Below are 21407 nucleotides of genomic sequence, written 5' to 3' on the forward strand. Positions count from 1 at the left end.
AAATCTGAGGCATTAGCATAATAGAATAAGCACATTTATATAAGTCTTTTCCACTGGAATTTTCCTCTGGAATTTTTTTCTCAAGTTCGTGAAATAAGAACCTAATTTAATATTTATGTTACCAGCCATACATTTTTAAGTTGAGGGCAGCATGATCTGCTGAGTTACGTTAATTTGAATTGGGTGGTGGGGTTCTGTTTCTGCTACATCCACTGGTTCAGGACGTGACTGGGCAAATTTCTCTGTCATACTACTGTTCTGTCTTTATAGTAGACTTAATCGTGTTGTTTATCTGTGCTGAGGATTCAGTGGCGTATATGTGAAATCTTTGTGCTTCTAATTTTAAATAAAATGGTGGTATGATTAGAAATATTATGGGACTTCCCTGGTTGTGCAGTGGACGAGAGTCCGCCTGCCAATGCAGGGCACACAGGTTTGAGCCCTGGTCCGGGAGGATCCCACATGCCACGGAGCAACTAAGCCCGTGTGCCACAGCTGCTGAGTGCTCTGAAGCCCGTGGACCACAACTACTGAGCCCACGTGCCACAACTACTGAGCCCACGTGCCACAACTACTGAAGCCTATGCACCTAGAGCCCAAGCTCTGCAACGGGAGAAGCTACGGCAATGAGAAGCCCACGCACCGCAACGAAGAGTAGCCCCCACTCGCGGCAACTAGAGAAAGCCCACGCACAGCAATGAAGACCCAACAACGAAGACTCAATGCACCAAAAAATAATAAATTTATAAAAACAACAGCAATAAAGAAAAAAGAATAAAAGGGGAGCAGAGAACAGATACGACAAATAAAAAAGAAATGACAACAGTTCCAAACCTAACCATATCAATAAGTACATTAAATGTGTCTGAACGCCCCAGTTAAATGACAGAGATCAACAGGTTAGAAAAAAAAAAAAAAATATATATATATATATATATATATATATATATATATAAAAAATTAGGGGAAAAGAAAACCAACCCTTGAATCCGTGGCTTTATTTCAAAGATTTGTCTTTTCGCTTTGATAGTCTTAGAGGAATTAGTAAAGAATACTCATAGAAGTGTCCAAACTTTAGTAATTACTATTTTTAGTACATGGAAAAGAAGTCTTCACCTTAGTTTTTCCATCTGTGAACAAGAGACCGTCATCATCAAAATCACCTGTGCTGCTTGTTAAAAATAAAAGTTCCTGGGCCCCACTTCTGACATAATGAATCAGAAAGTCTGGAATCTGCACTTTCAGTGGCTTTCCTGGTGTGTTAAAATGTTGATGCACATTATAGTTTAAGAATTACTGTTTCAGAGCTTGCCTGGTAAGAATTGTTTAGGAAGCTCTCAAATTTTGGGAAATACACTATTTTCTCGAGATCCTTACGGGGGCCTTATAAGACTAGCAGTACAGTAGATCCGAAACCAAATTTTCTGAGTCACCAAACACATAATGGCACCTTAAAATCATAAAAAGTTTCTATTTTCTTGTCATTAGCTTTGACTGGGCCTGATTTATCTTGGTCTCCATGTGAATTAGTGAGGCAGCGAAGGCCAGCTGATAGTAGTCCTAACAGATCACCCCTCAGGATAACTGAGTTTGGACAGTGGAGATCCTTGCCCACTCTTCACTTCTAGTCCTGGAAAACATGCACTCATTTTCTCATTTCTCATAGGACTAAATTTTTCTGTTAAGATTTACAGTACGTATACCCTTTGATCCAGTGATTCTGTCTCCAGAAGTTTGTCCTGTTGCAGTGTTTTGAATTTGTGGGGGGACTCAAGCTATTTTCACAGAAGTATATATTTTGCGAATCTCAACAGGAATTTTTTTTTTTTTTTGGCCATTTGGTTAAATATGTACCAGCTATATGAGAGAAATAGTTTGAAGTAAAAAAAAAATATTTTGATAAGTATATTATTAAGCTGTATTACGTAGTTTATTTTAATATGTTTAACAACTTTACTACTATATAATGGCAAATTAAGTTTTCCCAGTTAAGTGATGTGTAGTGTTCATTGTGTAATAAAAAGCATAGTCTACAAATTTTAAATGACATGCTTTGGGGACTGAATATACAGATTAAAATTTAACTTTTAATTTAAATATCATAAAAGCTGGGCAGGGGATTGCTTTCCTGATGTGATACTTGGAGAAAGTTGTATTCTGCTCTTTTAAAAAATCAACTTGTTTATGTTTCATAATATTCACGCTTTGTTTCCAAATGAAAATCTAAGTGAGGAGGTTTCAGGCTGCTATTTATAAACACTTCCTCAGGAGCAAATTAGCCCCCCTCCCAACAAGCAACAAAACAAACTCATTTAAATTGGATAGTATCACTGTTCCCTTTTTTTAACCCTGGCATTTCAAATGCTACAAACATTTTGATATGAATAATACATGTATATATGTGCATTTCTATTAGAATAATGCAACCTATGTATGTGATAAAGATTACCTTGAGGTAAAATTTACCCTTTTTATACTGTATTAACTTGTATCTCAGTGTTCTTTATGCTTTTTTGTTTTTTACCAGCACTGCATTTTGAGTGCAAATTAAATAATACATGATTAAGAAAATGTATATAAAACCATCAGGGTCACTTCTGGTGTTGAGCTGAATGATACGTGCCTTAAATGGCTAAATTATAAACCAGTTCATCTGCTTATGTAGAAACTCATGGGAAAAACCCTGGCCTAGTTTAAAGAAAATATTTTTGTATGTGTTTTAAATACAGAAATTGAAATGGGACTGATTGTTGCCTTTAATAACATGATACCACTGGAACAATTCATGCGTAAATGAATGCCACTATATAGACATTCTGAGAGGTGGATACCAGGATATTTATTGCCACTTTATAATGATTGCAAAAATAAATAGTAGGAAGGAGGGAGAAAGAGGCAACAGCCTAAATGTTCATCAATAGGACACTAGTAAATAATGATGCAGTGCTGCATATACAGTGGAAAATGGCAGCTGTATGTTCCAATATGGAAAGCAGCTTGAGGAGCAGTATATATACTATGAAACTGGTTTTGTATAAAATAAATATATATGTGTGGGAGCTCTCTGGTAAGATATATAGTGCACTGTTAATATGGCTATTTGGGGGATGGGGAGTTAAGGTGGGGTAGGGTTGGATGATAGGGGGAGACTTATTTTTATATTATACATTTCTAAATTGTGATGTGTCATTGATAATAAATTTTTCTTAGCCATGACCATGTATAAAATTATTTTTAAACAGCCACAAAAAAAAACGAGACCACTAAATTCAAGTGTCACCCCTTTTAGAAGCACTTCGTTATGTTCTCTCTTGAACAGTTTTTTTTATTATTTAGGTAATAGTACCTCTCATACTATATTGTAATAATTAATATTCTTTGAGCTCATTGAAGTCAGGCACTGTGTTGTTGTCTCTTTATTTCCAGGGCCTGGCCAGTGTCTCCATAGGAGATAGTTAATAAATATTTGAATGAAGAAAGAAGGTATGGGTGAAATATATGTAAGATGTGTTTCATGAATAATCCTGCTAATATTAAAGCAGTTAAAAACATTATTTTTATGTCCTGAGGCCATCGTAAGCAGTTGATTTTTACTGGCTTAAACTTTATTTTCCTTTTCCCAACTTCATGTTGAATTTGAGTCTTAGAACTAACCCACTTCAATTTATATTTAAATTCTTGGAAACATTAGAGATTACAGAATTATGGCTCTATTAACAATATATTGAGTCTAAATATCTTCTTAACGGCCAACTCTGCGTAAATCACTTCAGCATTGCCTTGATAATAAATCCAGCAGTTTGGCTTTCTGTATGGAGAAAGGTTACATTTAAACCTTCTTGCCATTGCCTTTTCATTAGGATTCTGATAATCCTGACCTTCGAGACCGGGGCTCTATTTATTGGCGCCTTCTCTCAACTGATCCTGTCATAGCCAAAGAAGTAGTCTTGTCTGAGAAGCCACTGATCTCTGAGGAGACAGATCTTATTGAGCCAACTCTGTTGGATGAGCTCATCTGCCACATTGGTTATTTGGCCTCAGTGTATCATCAGCCGCCCAATGCTTCTGTGGAAGGAAGTCATGGAATCCATCGCAAACACTTGCCAGTACATCATGGGAGGTAAGCAGGTAAACTAGGTTTGAGTGAGAAGTGATTCTCTGTTTAGACGAAGTTGGTCTTCCTCAAGCTTTTATAGCCTAGAAAAATTTGCTATGCATTTGGCAAACCTACTCTGCTGCCCTGGAGGCTTCATCTGAATACTAGTGACCACACACAAACAATGGGTTAAAAGGCCCCTCTGTGTTCTAACCTCAGGGTAGGTAAGGTTGTGCCTTTAGAAAATTGTGGTGAAGATTTTCTAAATGGATAAAGTTTGAAAGTTGCTTAAGTCTCCAGAAAGATGAGGCTAGAAATTTTCCCAGAGTTGAAAACTTGGTAAAAAGCCTGTACAAGTGTACCACAGAGATAGTGCACTTCAGTTCCAGACCACTGCGATGAAGTGTCATGAAGTTTTTTGTTGTTGTGTTTTCAGTGCATATAAAAGTTGTCTATACTATACTGTAGTCTATTAAATGTGCAATAGTATTATGTCTAAAAAAATAGTCTACATACCTTAATTTAAAAATACTGTATTGCTGGGGCTTCCCTGGTGGTGCCGTGGTTGAGTGTCCGCCTGCCGATGCAGGAGACGCGGGTTCGTGCCCCGGTCCGGGAGGATCCCATATGCCGCGGAGCTGCTGAGCCTGCGTGTCCGGAGCCTGTGCTCTGCAACGGGAGAGGCCACAGCAGTGAGAGGCCCGCGTACTGCAAAAATAAATAAAAAAATAAAAATACTGTATTGCTGAAAAATGCTTATCATCATCTGAGAATGCAGGGTTGCCACAAACTTTGAATTTGTAAAGACTGCAATATCTGCAAAGTGCAATAAAATGAGGTCCGCCCATGTATACATTTAGCTATTTTTATCCTTCACTGTAACTGAGCCTGCGCGTCCAGAGCCTGTGCTCCGCAACGGGAGAGGCCACAACAGTGAGAGGCCCGCGTACCACAATAAAAGAAATTATTTTCCAGCCTCCCACTGGAGACTGTAAAGTGATGTGTCATGTGACAGCCTCCAGGAACCCTTGTTGAAAGACAAGGTCTGCCCCCTCTTCTTCATCCTGCCCTGCTGCCAGGAGTGCAGGTGCCCTCACTCGAGGCTGTAGGACCAAGGCCGCAACTTAGGGATGGAAAGAGGGTGCTGGAGTGAGCCTGGGTCCCTGGCAACCTTGTGGATCAGAGCTTTCTTATAGCCTGGACCTCAGGCCTCCAGACTTCCACCTGAGAGATTAAAAACTAGGCTGCAAAAGCTCGGAATGTTTTGGGTTTCTTTGTGCAGCTGAATTGAATCTTACCTGAAGCTGAAGGCCATGGTTGAGTATGTTGAGTTCTTACGGTTCTGACAATGAATTTGTCCTGGGCTACCTGAGCTCCGTTTGCTAGATCACCTGTCAGCCTTGGTCAGGGGTGTAAATGGAACCATGATAGTGCTGGGGATGGGCCTGAGGAGTCAGGATACCTAGGTCCTCAGCTGGCTCTGCTGATGCCAGTACGTTACATGACTTCATGCAAAGAATTCCTTTTCCCCGGGTCTCAGTTTCCTAATCTGGAAACTGAGACGTTTGAATCAGAAAACCTCTAAGGTCCTTTCCAACTGTGATGCTCACAGCTCTGGCTCAGATGGTTGACCTGGATCTCTCTCCCTTCCCAGCTCTGTCCTCTGAACTCCTCATGGCATTTCACTGGTCTCGCCCTTGGACCATGGTCAGGTTTTGCCTTGCATCTCTCTTCTCCTTGAAGTTCTCTGAGGTCAGGCCCTTGGGCTTCTTCCTGTCATACCCTTGTCTAGCTTCTAGAATAGTGACTTGGGTATAAACAGTATTCAGTACACCTTTGTCAAATAGACGATCTCACACAGACACAGCTGGAATATGATCCCGGATCTTTCATGCCCTACTCCCCCGGCCCGCCCCCCAGCCCCAGCCCATGCTGGTTCCACTTTGACCCCGTGGAAGCTGGGAGGGAACAGCAGTCCACACCCACCTTCCCCTGCTGGAGCTTTGCCTCCCTTAGAGCTGCACCCACACAGGGTTTCCCTGCCCCAGCTTGTTGCTAATTTTGGTCTCTGTGGCTTGGTCCTCCTCTGCCACACCTTCCTGTGACTTCCTCAGGCCTCCATCTCCCAGCCAGGGACCGAAGGAAGGGAGATACCACTGAATGCCCTGGCGGGGGGTGGGGGGGAGGGGTTCTTTGCTGAGGTCTTCTACGTCTTTCCTTTCCATTAGTTTATTCCTCCTCATTCTCATCCCTCCCAATCACGAGCTTTGTGAACATCATTCTCCTAGCGCAGACACCAAAAAGAGAAGGAACAGAGTGGGTGAGCAGCTTCCCCTGGGTTGCACAGCGTGAAGGTCTCTGTGGACAGTAAGTTTCTTGGTGGCCACCTTCCACAGAAGATGACAGAAAAGGGTAAGGACCCCAGTCCTGTAATGTTCCCATCCATCTTTGCTCCGTGAATATCATAATCTCTCTCTGTGGCTGGGAAATGCCCACCTTGGTTTGGCAGTAGGGTTTGGATCTTTTTGGGCATCTGAACCTTCCTCCACGCCCCTTCCCCTCTCTTTCTTACTGCCCACAGCTCATCAGTCTCCACCACAGGGCAATTCCAGTCCCTGCCTCCTGGTCTCTGCTCTCCTCTAGACCATGCTAGGGGCTGTCACCTACCCGGCGTGACACCATTACCCTGCACAGTTGGTAGCCTCACTATTCTCATTCTAGAGGTGAGGACACTGAAGTTCAGAGACGTCCAGTGACTTGTCCAAGGTGACACCCCGGGTAACGTGTAGGACTGGTGTCTGAAATCATGTCCTTAGCCCCCAAGCCCAGGGCTCTCTCCTTTGCAGCCTACATGGGGCGGGGGCAGCCGTGCTTTCTTCCACTCTCCCAGGGAGTGGCTTTATTGGAGAAGGACACAAGCTCCACAGTCGACATAAATGGAGCACTGACTCTGTACCAGGCTTGGCTTGAACTCCTTCAATCCTCACCACACCCTATGCAGTGGGTACCACTACTCTCTTTGGTTTATAGCCAGGGAAACTGAGGCCCAGAGAGATGAGTGACTGATCCGAGTTAACATATCTAGTGGTTGACAGAAGTGTCAACTTGAACCCAGGACCGACAGCTTCAGTGCTAAAGAATGGTGCTGCCTTTCTGAAAGGAAAAGCACAGGTTTGAGAGAGCCATATAGGTCTGGGTTTGAAGCCCCGCTTTGCCACGTCTAGCTGGTGCCGTCTCTCTCACCTGGGCCCCTAGATATGCAACGGGGGTGCTGCCCTGCAGTGTTGGGTTGTGTGGACACAAGAGAGGTATCTAGAGATAAAGCTCATTATAAAGTTCTGGCCCTGGGCGCAGGGTAGGGGCTCAGTCAACCCGAGTTCCTTTCTTTTCTTTCTAGGCTTCAGCTAAGGTTCTCCGATCTCAGCCCACGAAGGAAGGATTTTAGATTACAGGAAAGAGGGTGTTCTACTGAAGTTGGAGCTGCTTGTTCCTGGTCCCAGGCAGCTTGCCCTTTTCATCTTCCTGGACCTCGCTCCGAGGGGCTGTGGGAGAGACTGTACCCTGTGTCTCGCTCTCTGTTTTACAGCCTGAAGTTTAATCTTCTCCCCTCCCTGCCCACCCTGGTGTCCCCTTTCCACCTCCCTAGCACACTGCCCGTGGGTTTCTACCATGGAAAGGGCCTACTGCCTGAACTCCTATCTGCTTCCTGTGGTTAATATTGGGGCAGGTTCTTTGAGTGAGAACATCTGTCTGAGTCACTGTGCCCTCCGTGGCTCCCACTGACTCAGCATTGGGCTTCCCTTCCTGTCCCCATTCCCCCCTCCCACAGGTGAGCTTCTCCCTGCTCCACTCTGACCACCGGCTCCTCCTTTACCAGCCGCTCAGAGCCTCTGAGAGAGGGCAGGGCTCAATTTCAAGGCTCCACTCCTTTTGAGCACCTGCTCTGAACCAGGCCCTGTGCTAAGCATTTTCTGTGCATTATCTTATTTGAGTCTCAAAACATCACTGTGTGGTCACGGTTAGTTACTAACTGTTTCCTCTTGGAGGCTCAGGGAGGTTAAGGAGGTTAATTTACCCCAAATCGCAGAGCTAGGCAGAGCCATGACTCAAACCCGTGTCTGGCGGACTCCAGATCCCAGGTTCTTAAACACACTGTCGTGTGCGATATTTGGTCCTGAAGCAGAGGGAAAGACAGACAAGAGTCCTTCTTGCTGGGAGAATTTGAATACCCCATCACACACTCAACTTTGGGGGAAAATTTGGCTCCTGGGCACCCACTTAGAAGTCAAAAGTTGCCCTGGAATTTCCCAGAGACCAAAGAAGGCCACCATGTGTGGGAGGGAGGAAGTGTGAATTTCCAGGGGCCGGAGGGGTTCTCAGTGCTTGGAGTCCAGTGGTGTTGGGCAGTCCAGTGGTGTTCTCCTGTAATCTAAGATCCTTCCTTCGTGGAGGAGTGGTTCTCATCTCCTCGGAGGTCTGGGTTACTTGGACTGGGCTGTTCATTCCCTAGCAGACCTTCACAGAGGGCCCTGTGTGTACTCACACTCTACCACCAAGGCTCTCTGGGTAGTAAAAGAGGCAGAAGTGGCAACAAGTATTGGTATGGCTGGTGACAAGGGCTATGGTGGAAGCAGGCAAAGAAGGAAGGCTTTGAGGAAGGCTCTGAAGAAGGGCAAGGACCCACTCTTCCCAAGGTCTCGTGTAGAGTGATGGAAGGTCAGAGAGTGCTGGGTTCAAATCCAGGCTCTGACGCTTCTGACCTAGGGGATCTCCAGCAGATTTTCTCTGAGCTTCAGTTTTGCCATCATAAAATGGGGATAATCCTGTCTACGTCACTGGAGTGTAGTGCCTGGTAAATAAGGCGGGTGTTTTTTTTTTTTTTGATTGATTTTGGGCTGCGTTGGGTCTTCATTGCTGCATGCGAGCAGGGGCTACACTTCGTGGGCTTATTGCGGTGGCTTCTCTGGTTGCAGAGCATGGGCTCCAGGCGCATGGGCTTCAGTAGTTGCAGCACGTGGGCTCAGCAGTTTTGGCTCGCGGGCTCTAGAGCGTAGGCTCAGTAGTTGTGGTGCACGGGCTTAGTTACTCCACAGCATGTGGGATCTTCCCAGACCAGGGCTCGAACCCGTGTCCCCTACATTGGCAGATGGATTCTTAACCACTGTGCCACCAGGGGAGTCCAATAAGGCGGGTTTTAAAGCCCTGAGAGGTATCAGATGCTACTCTCTGTTTCCATTCCCACCTTGTCCTGTCATCAAAAAATACTTGCAGGAACAATCTTCCCAGCAGCCATGGTTGCTGTCAAAGTCAATGGCTTGATCCTCAAGTTAGACAGTAACTCTGAGCTCTACTCTTTTGGCCTGATCACAATCTCTTTTAGATAAGAGATTGAGGTGAATTGGGGGTCACTCCCATACCTCTTCTTAAAAACAAAGCAAAAGAAAACAAAACAAGCAAACAAACAAAACCCCAAAACTAAAAATGGCGTTAAAATGTCAATTGATGGGGAATTGGGAACTTTAACTCACAAAGATGCTACTTACCCCTCAAAACTGGGAGGCTTTACAGGCTGCGTTAAGAACCCAGATTCGAGACCCAGACTATCTAGGTTTGCTTCTTGGCTCCATGATGTTCAAGCTGAATGAACTTGGACACTTTTCTTATAATGCCCAATATTCTTGCATTGGGCCTTATCTTCCTCAGCTGAGAATGGGGATCCTAAGAGTACTACGAGGGTCTTCCTCCTGGAGAACATGTGAGGCCAATATAAGATAGCATGTGTCAGGAGCTAAGCACAGATCCTGGATTATAGGAAGCTCTCAGAAAACATTAGCCGGTCTGTTACTGCTTGGAAACTGCGGTTTAGCCGTAGAGAGTGGCAGTGCTGGCCGGGACTCTGGGGTTATCTAGATACATGGTTTTCACCTGGGGGGCTCCAGGGTGTGTGGACGTGTCCCAGGAGCCCCTCGTCAGATTCCAGAGAGGAGTAGGCAGGCCCACCTATCCTCTGCCTCTGCCCCTGCCCCCATCTGTTGCATAGCTTGGGGTTCCCCGTAAAAGTTGTTTGGATAAAAGTGTGTGTGTGTGTTGACAGGGTTGGGGGTGGGTGGTTCTATTGTTTTTTTTTTAGAAGTTTGAAATCTACAGATTTGTGTCAGTGATTTCCAGCTCCCTCTACCCCATGAGGACCTTTGACTATTTTTTCATCATGAACCCCATGGTTTGAAGAGTTTGGTCTACCTCCAAACTACATGTATTTAGCAATGACGTTTGAGATTTTTAGCTCTGGTTAAGGTATTTTGGGAAGACCTTTGGCAACACTTACAATTAGGAATCGTCATTGTCTATTTCAGAGTCTGAGAAGAGACTGGGGCCCTAGGCCTGGGACTTGGGTCCCCTCCACTCCTTTTCCTACAGGGGACCACGTCTTCTGAGCACCTTCTATGAGCATCATCTTATTTAACTTTCACAAGCATCCTTTGCTCCGATCTTCATTTTAGACTCAGAGAACAGAGCATGGAGGCATGGGCGGGGGTTTTTGTTGGTGGTATGTATCACTGCCCAGTATCACTCATTTGATAAATGGTTTTCAAAGTCCCAGCCCACTGAAGCTTTATTTATTTTCTGCATGAAAACTAGAGGCTTGTAGGATCTGTCCACTTTTTTCCAAATCGTCCCAACTCTTCTAAACATTTCACTGTTATTTGGAATTCATTAATTGGTTCCCTATGTTAGCAGAGCTATGCAGGAAGGTACAGATAAGAGAACTGTGTTAAGCCACAAGTGGTCTGTGTTTGATTTCATTACTTGCATCTTCTCCACGATTCCACGCTACAGTTTATTCACACATACACATGAGCATACTCCAAGGAATACATGCTCAGAAACAAGGTCCGCAGCAGAACCCCAGACATATACAGTCCACAACACGTCTGTTCTTCGAGGCATAAACATGGAAGCGGATGCACACACAGAGACGGTCAGATACTCGGACTCTTATATGTATCCAGATACAAAGAACCATAGCTACCCTGCATGCACACACATATACGTACACCCTAACTGAAATGAGTTCTCTCTGAAGCCCGTTTGACCAGATGTCTTTGGAAGGAAGAAGGGATATAGGATTTACAAAAAGGAAAATTGCAACGATAACAGGGTAAACTTACATGCTCACTAAACTGGCAAAAAAAAAAAAAGTTGGAGGGGAGTTGAATATGACACCCAATGCTGAGGACTACTTTTTATAAAACAAGCGTCTTTATACATTGCCACTAACAAAGAAATGGTCGCTTTTTTGGGAAACATCTTTCTTATCGCTCCAGTAGTCAGATGTGTTTATACTCTCTTTTGCTGTAATTCCACTTTTAGGAAGTTAATCTAAAGAAAAACATCAACAAGAAGAAAATTTGACTTATAGAAAAGTAGCCACAACACAGTTACTTAGGAAATAGTGGTAGCCAGATAAATATCTACAATTAAATCCCGTTATCTCAGTTTGAGGCAATCTTTTCCAGCCACATCACAATGACAATTATGAAGACTAGGGAACATCACAGAAAATATTTATGATAAAGTCAGTGAAAAAGAAGAGCACAAAACTGGGAGTTCACTGTGGATGGGATGAGATGAAGATTTGTCTACAAAGAACTAAACAATGGAAAGTGAGAAACGAACAGTTCTTTGAGAGAGATATGACTATTATTGATTTGGTTTTTTGTTTGTTTACTTTAATGTTGTTATAATTAAGATTTCTGTTCCCAAAGCTATCTGTAATATAAAAAACCCAATGTAAGCCAGCCTGACAACTGCAGTAAAGATTTAACCCACTCGCGGATAATGGACCCTTAGCAACTCCTATGTTCGAGGGGCTGTATACACAGACATGTGCATCTCTAAGAATGCCATGTGTACATTGGACTTGGTCAGCCTCCCAGCCTCAACCTACAAGAGTCTTAAATGACAAGCTAAGAATTGTCCATGGTGCTTCACAGGCCTAAGGCTCACCTCTGTTATTCTTCCAAGCCCTAAACTTGAATATTTTCAGGTGATCTATTTAATACAAATATCTGACCTTGCAGCTCTTGATCCTTGGAGATAAGACTCCAGTTGGTGAAAAAAGTTATTCAGTAGGGCCAGAGACCAAGTAAGGTCTAGGCTTTCCATGAACTAGCTCTGTGACCTTTGACCGAACTTGTTAGCATTCACTGAAAACTGACCGCTTTGGGTGCTGTGGTGGATGCCCTACACCAGAGGTCCTCAACCTTCAGGAGCGCCAGAATCACCTGGAGGGGGTTTCTTGTTGATACAGAGGTTACTGGGCCTCACACCCTGTGATAAGACTCAGTAGGAGTGGAGTGGGGCCCAGGAATTTGCATTCTAACAAGCTGCCAAGTGATGTTGAAGCTGCTGACCCAGTGTGGAGGGCCACTTGCTCTACATAGATTTTGCTCAAAATAACCTTGCAAATGAAGGGCCTTAAATATTACTCCCATGAACTAAGAGGATAGAGAACTTGAGTGACTTAATCTTGGTAATAAGATTACCTCCTGCTCTTTCAAGAACTGAAATATGGAATTGATGAGACAATCCAGATACTAGTCATTTGCTCTGATGTGAATACCAACACACGCGCGCGCGCGCGCACACACACACACACACACACACACACACACACACACACACATACATCTTCCCCTCTATTATGGAGACCCACTGCCAGCCTGCCTTCTTTTTCAGTATGAACTATCTCCAGGGGTCAGTTTTCTGTTTGTTTTTTGTTTTGTTTTTCAGTCAATGAGAATGAACTGACTTAGATGGTCAACTTAGAAACTTAGATGGTCAACTTAGAAACATGCATGTTTCCTGCTGTCACCAGGGATCCTCAGCAAAGTGACAGCAGGCACTGCTAGTGACTCCGCAGATGACCCAGGCTTTGTGGTCTCAGGCTTATCAGTGTATCCACTGTGCTGCCTGGGTGAGCTGGGTGCTGGGGGCATGCAGAAGAGCTACTGCTTTGCAGCTGTGTGCCAGCAGTCCATCTCTGTGCATCTCAGCTGTAGTATGAGGAAAATAACACTGACCTTCATCAGGTAGTGGTGAGGGTTCAATGAGCTGGCCGTGTAAAGAGCACAGACTGGTACCCAACAGAGATTTTCCTGGGACTTGATGAAATGGCTCCAAACTTGACATAAAAGAGTAAAAGGGTGAAAATAGCCAGAACACTTCTGGTTGAAACACAAAAAAACAACAAAAAAAAGAGAGGGGAGCCTTTCTTAACCAGATACCATGGCTCATTACGGTCAATGCAGGGATAAAGTAGGTGACCAATAAAAAGAAAGTCCATAAACAGAACCACGTATGTAGGATGCTATGGTATGTGATATGGCTTGTATGTCACATCAATTCAAAAATTAGGCCTGGAAAAATGGCAGTCCATATGGAAGAGAAGATTAAATTGGATCTTACACCATATGCAAAAATCAACTGCAGATGGTTAAATGTTAAAAATACGCCCCTGGGGCTTCCCTGGTGGCACAGTGGTTGAGAGTCTGCCTGCTAATGCAGGGGACACGGGTTCGATCCCTGGTCTGGGAGGATCCCACGTGCCGCGGAGCAACTAGGCCCGTGAGCCACAACCACTGAGCCTGCGCGTCTGGAGCCTGTGCTCCGCAACAAGAGAGGCCGCGACAGTGAGAGGCCCGTGCACTGCGGTGAAGAGTGGCCCCGCTTGCCACAACTAGAGAAAGCCCTCACACAGAAACGAAGACCCAACACAGCCAAAATTAATTAATTAATTAATAAACTCCTACCCCCAACATCTTCTTAAAAAAAAATACGCCCCTGAAAATTTTAATAGAAAACCTTAATAGAAATATCTTTTGAACTTTGGAGAAGGGAAAGATTTCTTAAACAAGATACGAAAATGTTGACTCTAAAAGAAAAGAATGATACATTTTCTGTATTACAATTAAGAGTTTTCTTTCTTAAAAAGACAACTTGAAAATAAGCTACAGGTACTTCCCTGGTGGTTCAGTGGTTAAGACTCCACGCTCCCAGTGCAGGGGGCCTGGGTTCGATCCCTGGTCAGGGAACTAGATCCTACATGCTGCAACTAAGACCAGCGCAGCCAAATAAAGAAAGAAAGAAAAAAGAAAATAAGCTACAAATCGTAGACTATATGGCAATCCACATCCTAACAAAGGATTATATAAGAATGTATCAAGAGCTCCTTGATATCTGTGAGAGACTCTATTCTTGTTTAAAATGATTCAGAATATATTGTCCTACATCATTGGCTTTGTGCTTGGCCATGTAACTTCCTTGAGCCAACAGAATGTGAGCAGATAGGACATGTGTCATAGCTTAGCAGAAGCTTTAAAAGCATTGCAAGTTTCTTTTTCCTGGATCCTCTGCCAGGAGAATGACATATCCTAAACAAGAGCTGTTCCTTTAGCCTGAGCCCAGGAGTGGGAAGATATGGGGCAAGGACCTGACCCACAGGTTGGAGCAGAGATGCAACTGACCTGCAGACTTGAAAGCAGAAAGGAATGTTTCTTGTTATAAGCTACCGATTTGGGGGATGAGGTGGGGGGGGGGTTGTTATGGTAGCGAAAGCTGACCAATATGGAAACTAGTACCTAGCAGTGGGGTGCTGTGCTACCCAAAGAATAAAATGTGTGGTTTTGGCTTTGGGGCTGAGTGGCAGGCAGGGAAGTAACTACTATAGGGGGCTGGAAAACCAGCAAGCTATGTAATGTAATAGTTAAACATTTGGAAAAACTGTCACGTGATCATTCGGAAGGCAGAAAATATACTTACCGAATTTATGGCTTTGGGAGAAGAAGTTTTGGGACAGAATGTTGTTGGTGTGAGTTACTTGTTACTAAGTACATTTCATCAGATACAAGAAAGAGGTGACAGCAGATAAGACTGGCTCATTTTCAAGCAGAATTGAAAGAGAACATAGAAAGTGTAGAAATTGTAGAGTTTGAATGATGGAAAGGTGCAATCATCTGTTATGTCAACCTCTGCAGCCGGCAAAATATTCTCAAAATAGAAACTAGCTTTAGGGGCAATATCAAAACAAAGGCATGACCTGGGGTCAAGACCAAATCAAGAACATGACTGTTACTCCCTTTGTTAAGACCTCTGAGGAGATTTAGATAGTCCCAGGGAATCCTGCCAGTTGGACAACGTCACTTCTTAGAAAAGAAACTGAATCTCATTAATCCTGATAGCGTCCAAATACTTGGAGTTATATCTAGAGAAGGACGGAGAGGCATGTCTCAAAGCGCATGTTGTGGCCACTGACACTTGAATTGGCTACTGACCTTTCACAAAAAGTTTTTGAGAGTTCCATCACCGAAAGTGCTGCTGGTCTGGATTGAATAAGACTGACGCTTTAGGACATAAAACGGTCTCGAGCCCCAGACTTTACAGGCAGGAAGCAGACTGATGATATTGATAAGAAAAACGCAGACACCCAGAAGAAAAATGATGAAAAACAGGAACAGATATTTCACAGAAGAGGGCACACTTAATGATTGATGTGATGGACAAGTGAAGAAATGTTTAACCTCATTACTGTTCAGGGCAATGCAAATCCAGACAAGAAAGAGATCGCAATTCAAAGTAATTTGACTAGCAAAAACGGGAAACTCTGATGATATCAAGTGTTGGAGAGAACATGGATCTACATGATCTCTTACACATGGTTGGTATCTTCAGGCAGCTACTTTAGAAAATGATTGAAAGTTTACTCAAAACAGTGACTATCCTAAACCAGCAATTGCACTTTTTCATATAGACATAGTAGAAGTCTTGCTCGTACAAAAATGTTCATAGCTGCACTGTTTACAATGGCGAAAATCTGGGAAAAACCTCAAATGCCCATCAAGAGAGAGTGGATGAATAAATAGGAGCATACTTAACCAATGGAATATTATACAGCAGTTAAAATGAACTGCATTGGCACAGTCTGTAATATGGATATATATTAATAGAATACTACTGGCCAAAAAGTAAGTGCCTACAATTATAAACACTATGATACTCTTTATAAAGTAAAAATATATATACTTTTAGAAACACACAGAGATTAAGATAAGCAAGGGAATTTGGGTTGTTGGTTACCTTGAGTTGAAGGAGTCAGGAAAAATAATATAGAGGGAAAATATGATTAGAAGCAGGTTATTGTCAAGGTTCTAGCTTTTGTTTGGAGTGGTGGTTCACATGGGTTTGTGGCATTATCAAGAAGAGCTAGAACTTTAAAAAAGAGGGATTGTTTTGATTGCTTTTTTAAACATTTATTTATTTATTTAATTTCTTTGGCTGTGTCAAGTCTTAGTTGCGGCATGCGGGATCTTCATTGTGGCATGAGGGATCTTTTGTTGTGGCGTATGGGCTCTTCATTGCAGTTCACGGGCTTCTCTCTAGTTGTTTTGCATGGGCTCCAGAATGCGTGGGCTCAGTAGTTGCGATACATGGGCTTAGTTGCCCCGTGGCAAGTGGGATCTTAGTTCCCCGTCCAGGGATTGAACCTGCGTTCCCTGCACTGGAAGACGAATTCTTAACTACTGGCCCACCAGGGAAGTCCCTTGATTGCTTTTTTATATTTTATTTTGTTTTTAATTGAAGTATAGTTGATTTATAATGTTGTGTTAGTTTCAAGTGTACAGTAAAGTGATTCAGTTATACATTTATATAAATGTGTGTGTATGTATATATGATTGTTTTTATTTAAGTCATAGACTATTAGAGTTAAAAGCATCCTTAGAAGTCAGTTAGTTCTACTTCCTTATTTCCCAAATGAGAAAACTGAGGACCAGATTGGAGAAGTGACTGACCCAAGTTACACAATTCCTGAGCGATGCAACCCAGCCTGCTCCTCTTGTAATCCTCCTACCTCAGTACTGACACGCTGAAGCCAAGGCTTCATCCTCTTTTACTCTGCCCCACATCTAACCCATCCATCAGTTCTGCTCCGCTCTGACACACCTGGGTCCATCTGCTTTGCACAGTGCCCACCCCACCCCACCCCCAGGAGCCAAAGCCAGCCTCATCTCCCACCTGGACTTCAGCCAGTGCCTCCTGACTGATCCTCCTACATTCTCTCTTACTCTCCAAAACACCTGTTTCCTGTACAACTGAGAGAGGAATCTTTTTTTAAAAAAAAAAAAAAAAAGTCAGTTCTTATCTCTGAATTTCTCAGCTGTCTTCCCAAAGCACTTAGAATAAAATTCAGACTCATAATGGCCTCCCAGGCTTCACCTGAGCTGGTCCCTGCCTTCCTCTCAGGCTTCATTTCCTACCATTGTGCCCCAAGTTTAATATGCCACTCTCACTTTCTTTCTGGAATATTCCAGGCTGGTCTCTGCATGTAGCAGATGCTGCCAGTAGCCAGCTCACATGCCTTAGCTAGGCCTTCCGTCTCAGTGCACATAAGCTGCCTTCAGCCATGGAAGATCACTCTGTCCATGAGCAGGACAGGACAGAAGTGCCGGGGAGCAGGCCTCACCAGTGAGAGACAGGAAGTAGAGTATAAATACCCCAACTCCCTTGCTCCTAGGTGAGATAACTCAGCTGTGTCTCAGCTGTGTGCTCTGTACTGTTTCCCAAAGTGTCCCTGGGGAGCCGGCCCCACGACTCACAAAGGAGCTGGCCTGATAACAGTTCTTTATCAAGTCCTTGTTTTGCTCTCCTGTTCCCTTACTCATCTTTCCTGCACCTCCCAAATAGATTACTTTCTTTAAATCTTTGTCTTGGGTCTTATTCAGAGGGTAGTGTTAAGATACCACATTAGGCCTTTGCACTCACCATTCTCTCTGCCTAGAATATTCTACCCCTCCAGGTCTCAGCTCAAATGCCAACTCTTTAATCTCCCTTCTGGTCATATCCCATTGTTATATGTCTTCATTGACTTATCCTATTAGAAATTATCTTGTTTATATAATTAACTGAAAAATTATGTCTCTCCCAGGGGGTTAGCTCTACAAGGCAAGTGCCTTGTGTATCTTGGTTCCCAGCACATGGGAGAATGATTGGCACATAGTAGGCACCCTTTAAATATCTGTTGACTTAGTTAATGAGTATTTTTTGCCGGGAGGGATGTCAAATACTGCATCAAGAGTAAGATTTACAGTAGCTGTTTGAATATATGCATTTCTAATTGGCAGACAAATTGCTGGCATGTAAATGGATACTGCAATTGTGTTTTTGAGTGGTTGATTCTCTTTAGTGAGTTACCCTGTTTCCAACTACTTTAAAGTGCTCTCAGTTGTTGTGCTAATTACAAATCCTGATAAACTGTCCATTAACGTGTATCTTCGAAGTACCTTCAACGCGATAATACTGTTAGAAGGATTTATATATGGTTGGAAGTAAGAGAACCACATTTATTTAATAACAGTCTTAAATTCAGCTCGCCTTTCCACTGATGTACCTGAATAAGTGCAACTGGACTACACTTACCTGCTTGCTTATTTACACAGGTGGGATGTTGGCAGAGGCTTGCCCTGGGGAAGTAGAGATGTGGAGGCCAGAAAGAAATTCCATACACAGTCTTGGAGAAAACTCATTTCTTATGTGGCCTTGGCCCATCTCATGCTCACCTGGCATAAACCTGCTTCAGCATGGGACAAGCAGTCTTTGGACCCATAGGGCCCAACCCTTTCCTGGGGCATTTGGGTGGAGGCGTGTGTGTGTGTGTGTGTGTGTGTGTGTGTGTGTGTGTGTGTGTGTGTGTGTGTGTGTGTGTGTGTGTGTGTGTGTGTGTGTAGTGTTAATTTCTGTGCACCTTGATTTCCTCATTTGTCAAATATATAGATTTATAGTAACTATTCCATACCTTGTTGTGAAGCTTAAATGAACACATGGGTGTAAGGGACCAAAGAAGCCACAAATAGTTGTGAACACATAAGGGACTATTTTTGTAACTATTGTTGGAGACAGTCCTGTCTATGTGGGACATGGGACATGACTCAGTAGTCAAGTTGTAGCTGCTAGGCCCCATGAAACGGCCTGAACATTATGGAAGAATGCAAAACTCAGTCTCAGAGTTGGGATGAGACATTGTGGAAAGGCAGGATTTTCAGACTCCTGGAAGGTTGTACAGTTAGGAAAATGGCCTGAGGGGGCTGGGACTGCCTAAGGGAACTTCTTAGCCCGTGTGTGTGTGTGTGTGTGTGTGTGTGTGTGTGTGTGTGTGTGTGTGTGTGAGAGAGAGAGAGAGAGAGAGAGCGAGCGAGAGAGAGCGAGAGAGAGCGAGAGAGAGCGCGCGTGTGGATCTGAATGTGAAGGCTTAGATTTTAGGTAAAAACACAGGGTAGATGAGGTTAAAGTCTCAGGATAATGAAGCAGGACCTGATGGGGCCTTCCTGGGACAGCCCTCCCCATGTCCTGGCCTGCCTCTTGTTTGTGGAAAAGCTTTCGTCTCCCAGGCCTCTGCTGGTCACAAAAGGGTGGCTCAAGAGTTAATGATTGGAAGAATGTGAACATGTATAACAAAAGACAGCAGTTGGGTCAGGAGAACAGGTAATAATTTAAACAATAGATCAGCCATACAGTAGAGTCATAGAATCTTTAGTTCTTCCCTGAAGAACATAAATGACAGTACCTGACACACATTCCTGAGCTGTTTCACAGATACTAAAACCCCCACCAGATGGAAGGAGTTAACTGCATGATGACCATGTACATGTAGCCCCCAGACCAGTTGGAACCAGAAGGTTGATGATGTTGACTCCAGAATGCATCACCACCATCAGTCAGAAGGATGTCTACGAGCTGATCAAGCACTTCACAACTCTCTCCCCCTGTCTTTGAAAACCTTTCCCCAAAAGCCAGTGGAGACTTCAGGCCTTTTGAGCATTAGCCACCCATACTCTTTGCTTGGCCTTGCAATAAATGCTGCACTGTCCTTCACCACAACCCAGCATCAATAGCTTGGCTTTACTGCATTTGGATGAATGGACCCAAGTTTGGTTCGGTAGCATCAGGTTCCACTGAGACATGGGTCAGCTCATTAGTTCACCTACACATTCTTCAGCAGGATCATATGCCTGTGTTAAACCAGGTCTAGACTCAGAGTCTGGACAGGAAGGCAGTCTCAGGAACAGACAAATTACATTATAAGGCAGTCCGTGCAAGCACAGAGGGAAAAGCACAGTGCCTGGGATCCAGGGAAGACGGAGGATTGGGAGAAACAAGAGAAGGATTCACAGAGGAGGTGATTTTGAACAAGAGTGGAACTTACCACATGAAAAAACAGTTGAAGTTTATTCCCCTTAAAGAAAGGAGCATGTGCAAAGACCAGGATGTGTCTGGCAGAAGGGTGTGGAATCCAGTCTAGGGGCACAGAGTGTATATATGGGGTTACAGGTGGTGTAGGTTGTGGCCAGATTAGGTGGTAGATTGCAGGACAAGCTAAGATGTTGGGCAGCACCCAGGGGTGAGTCTCTACCAAGAGGTGGTGCAGAGTACTGTTTCAGGATTGAAGCCAGACTGTCTGCATTGTAATCCCACCTTCCCAGCGACTAGCTGAGTAATCTTGGACAACTTCTCTGTGCCTTGGTTTCCTCATCTGTACAATGGGTGTTAATAATAATAACTACTTCCAGGACCATGAGGAAGACTAGACAGCTGAACACACATGAAGTGCTTAGAGTAGCTTGACACACATGAAGTGCACAACGTAACGTTAGCTAATAACCGCTGTTATTCCACGGAGGGCCAGGGGAACCTCAAGATTAAGGGATGAACAGGGGACCAGGAACCTCTAACCAAGTCTCAGAAGTAACAGCAGAGTGGTTGGAGGAAGACTATGAGGGCCACCTGTCATAGAAGCCATGGCAAGAGGATGTTTCCAGAAGGAAGGGTCAACAGGGTCAAGGGTGCCGAGATGTCAGGCAAGATGACAGCCAAGGGTGCCATGGATTTAGCAACAAGGAGGTCACCGTTGACTTTAGCCATTGCAGTTTTGGTGACGTGGTAGAGACAGAGGCCAGTTTGCAGTATATTGAACACATGGGTTGGGAGGAACGGGGGAGAGTGGCGCCAACTCTTCCAGCTGTTTGGCTGGGAAGGGACGCAAGTGAGAGGCAGCAGAGGTAGAGGGACGGTGAGGTCGATAACCATGTGCTTTGCCAAATACCCACTGCATCCCGCCATTGTCTCCTATGAGGTTCACAATCTCCGGTCAGCTAAGCAGGAGAAAGAGCAGAAAATGTAAGTCATAAATGAGGACACGTGTATAGACAGATCAAGAATGGCAGAGCTGGGAGAAAGGCCGGCTACCCATTTCCTCTCCCTT

The 21407-nt window shown here is 44.0% G+C and overlaps 1 protein-coding gene across 1 annotated transcript in view; it reads left to right on the forward strand.

The window, feature by feature from the left end:
* LOC132414588 (AP-2 complex subunit beta-like) overlaps nucleotides 1-21407 on the forward strand; it is a 202221-nt gene that overhangs the window by 171947 nt on the left and 8867 nt on the right. Inside the window, 2 exon segments of the mRNA XM_059997267.2 lie at nucleotides 3427-3483; nucleotides 3861-4120. The gene's annotated coding sequence lies outside the window, so the exon portion shown is untranslated.

This window comes from Delphinus delphis, chromosome 19 (genome assembly GCF_949987515.2).
Source record: "Delphinus delphis chromosome 19, mDelDel1.2, whole genome shotgun sequence".
Taxonomy (NCBI): Eukaryota; Metazoa; Chordata; class Mammalia; order Artiodactyla; family Delphinidae; genus Delphinus; species Delphinus delphis.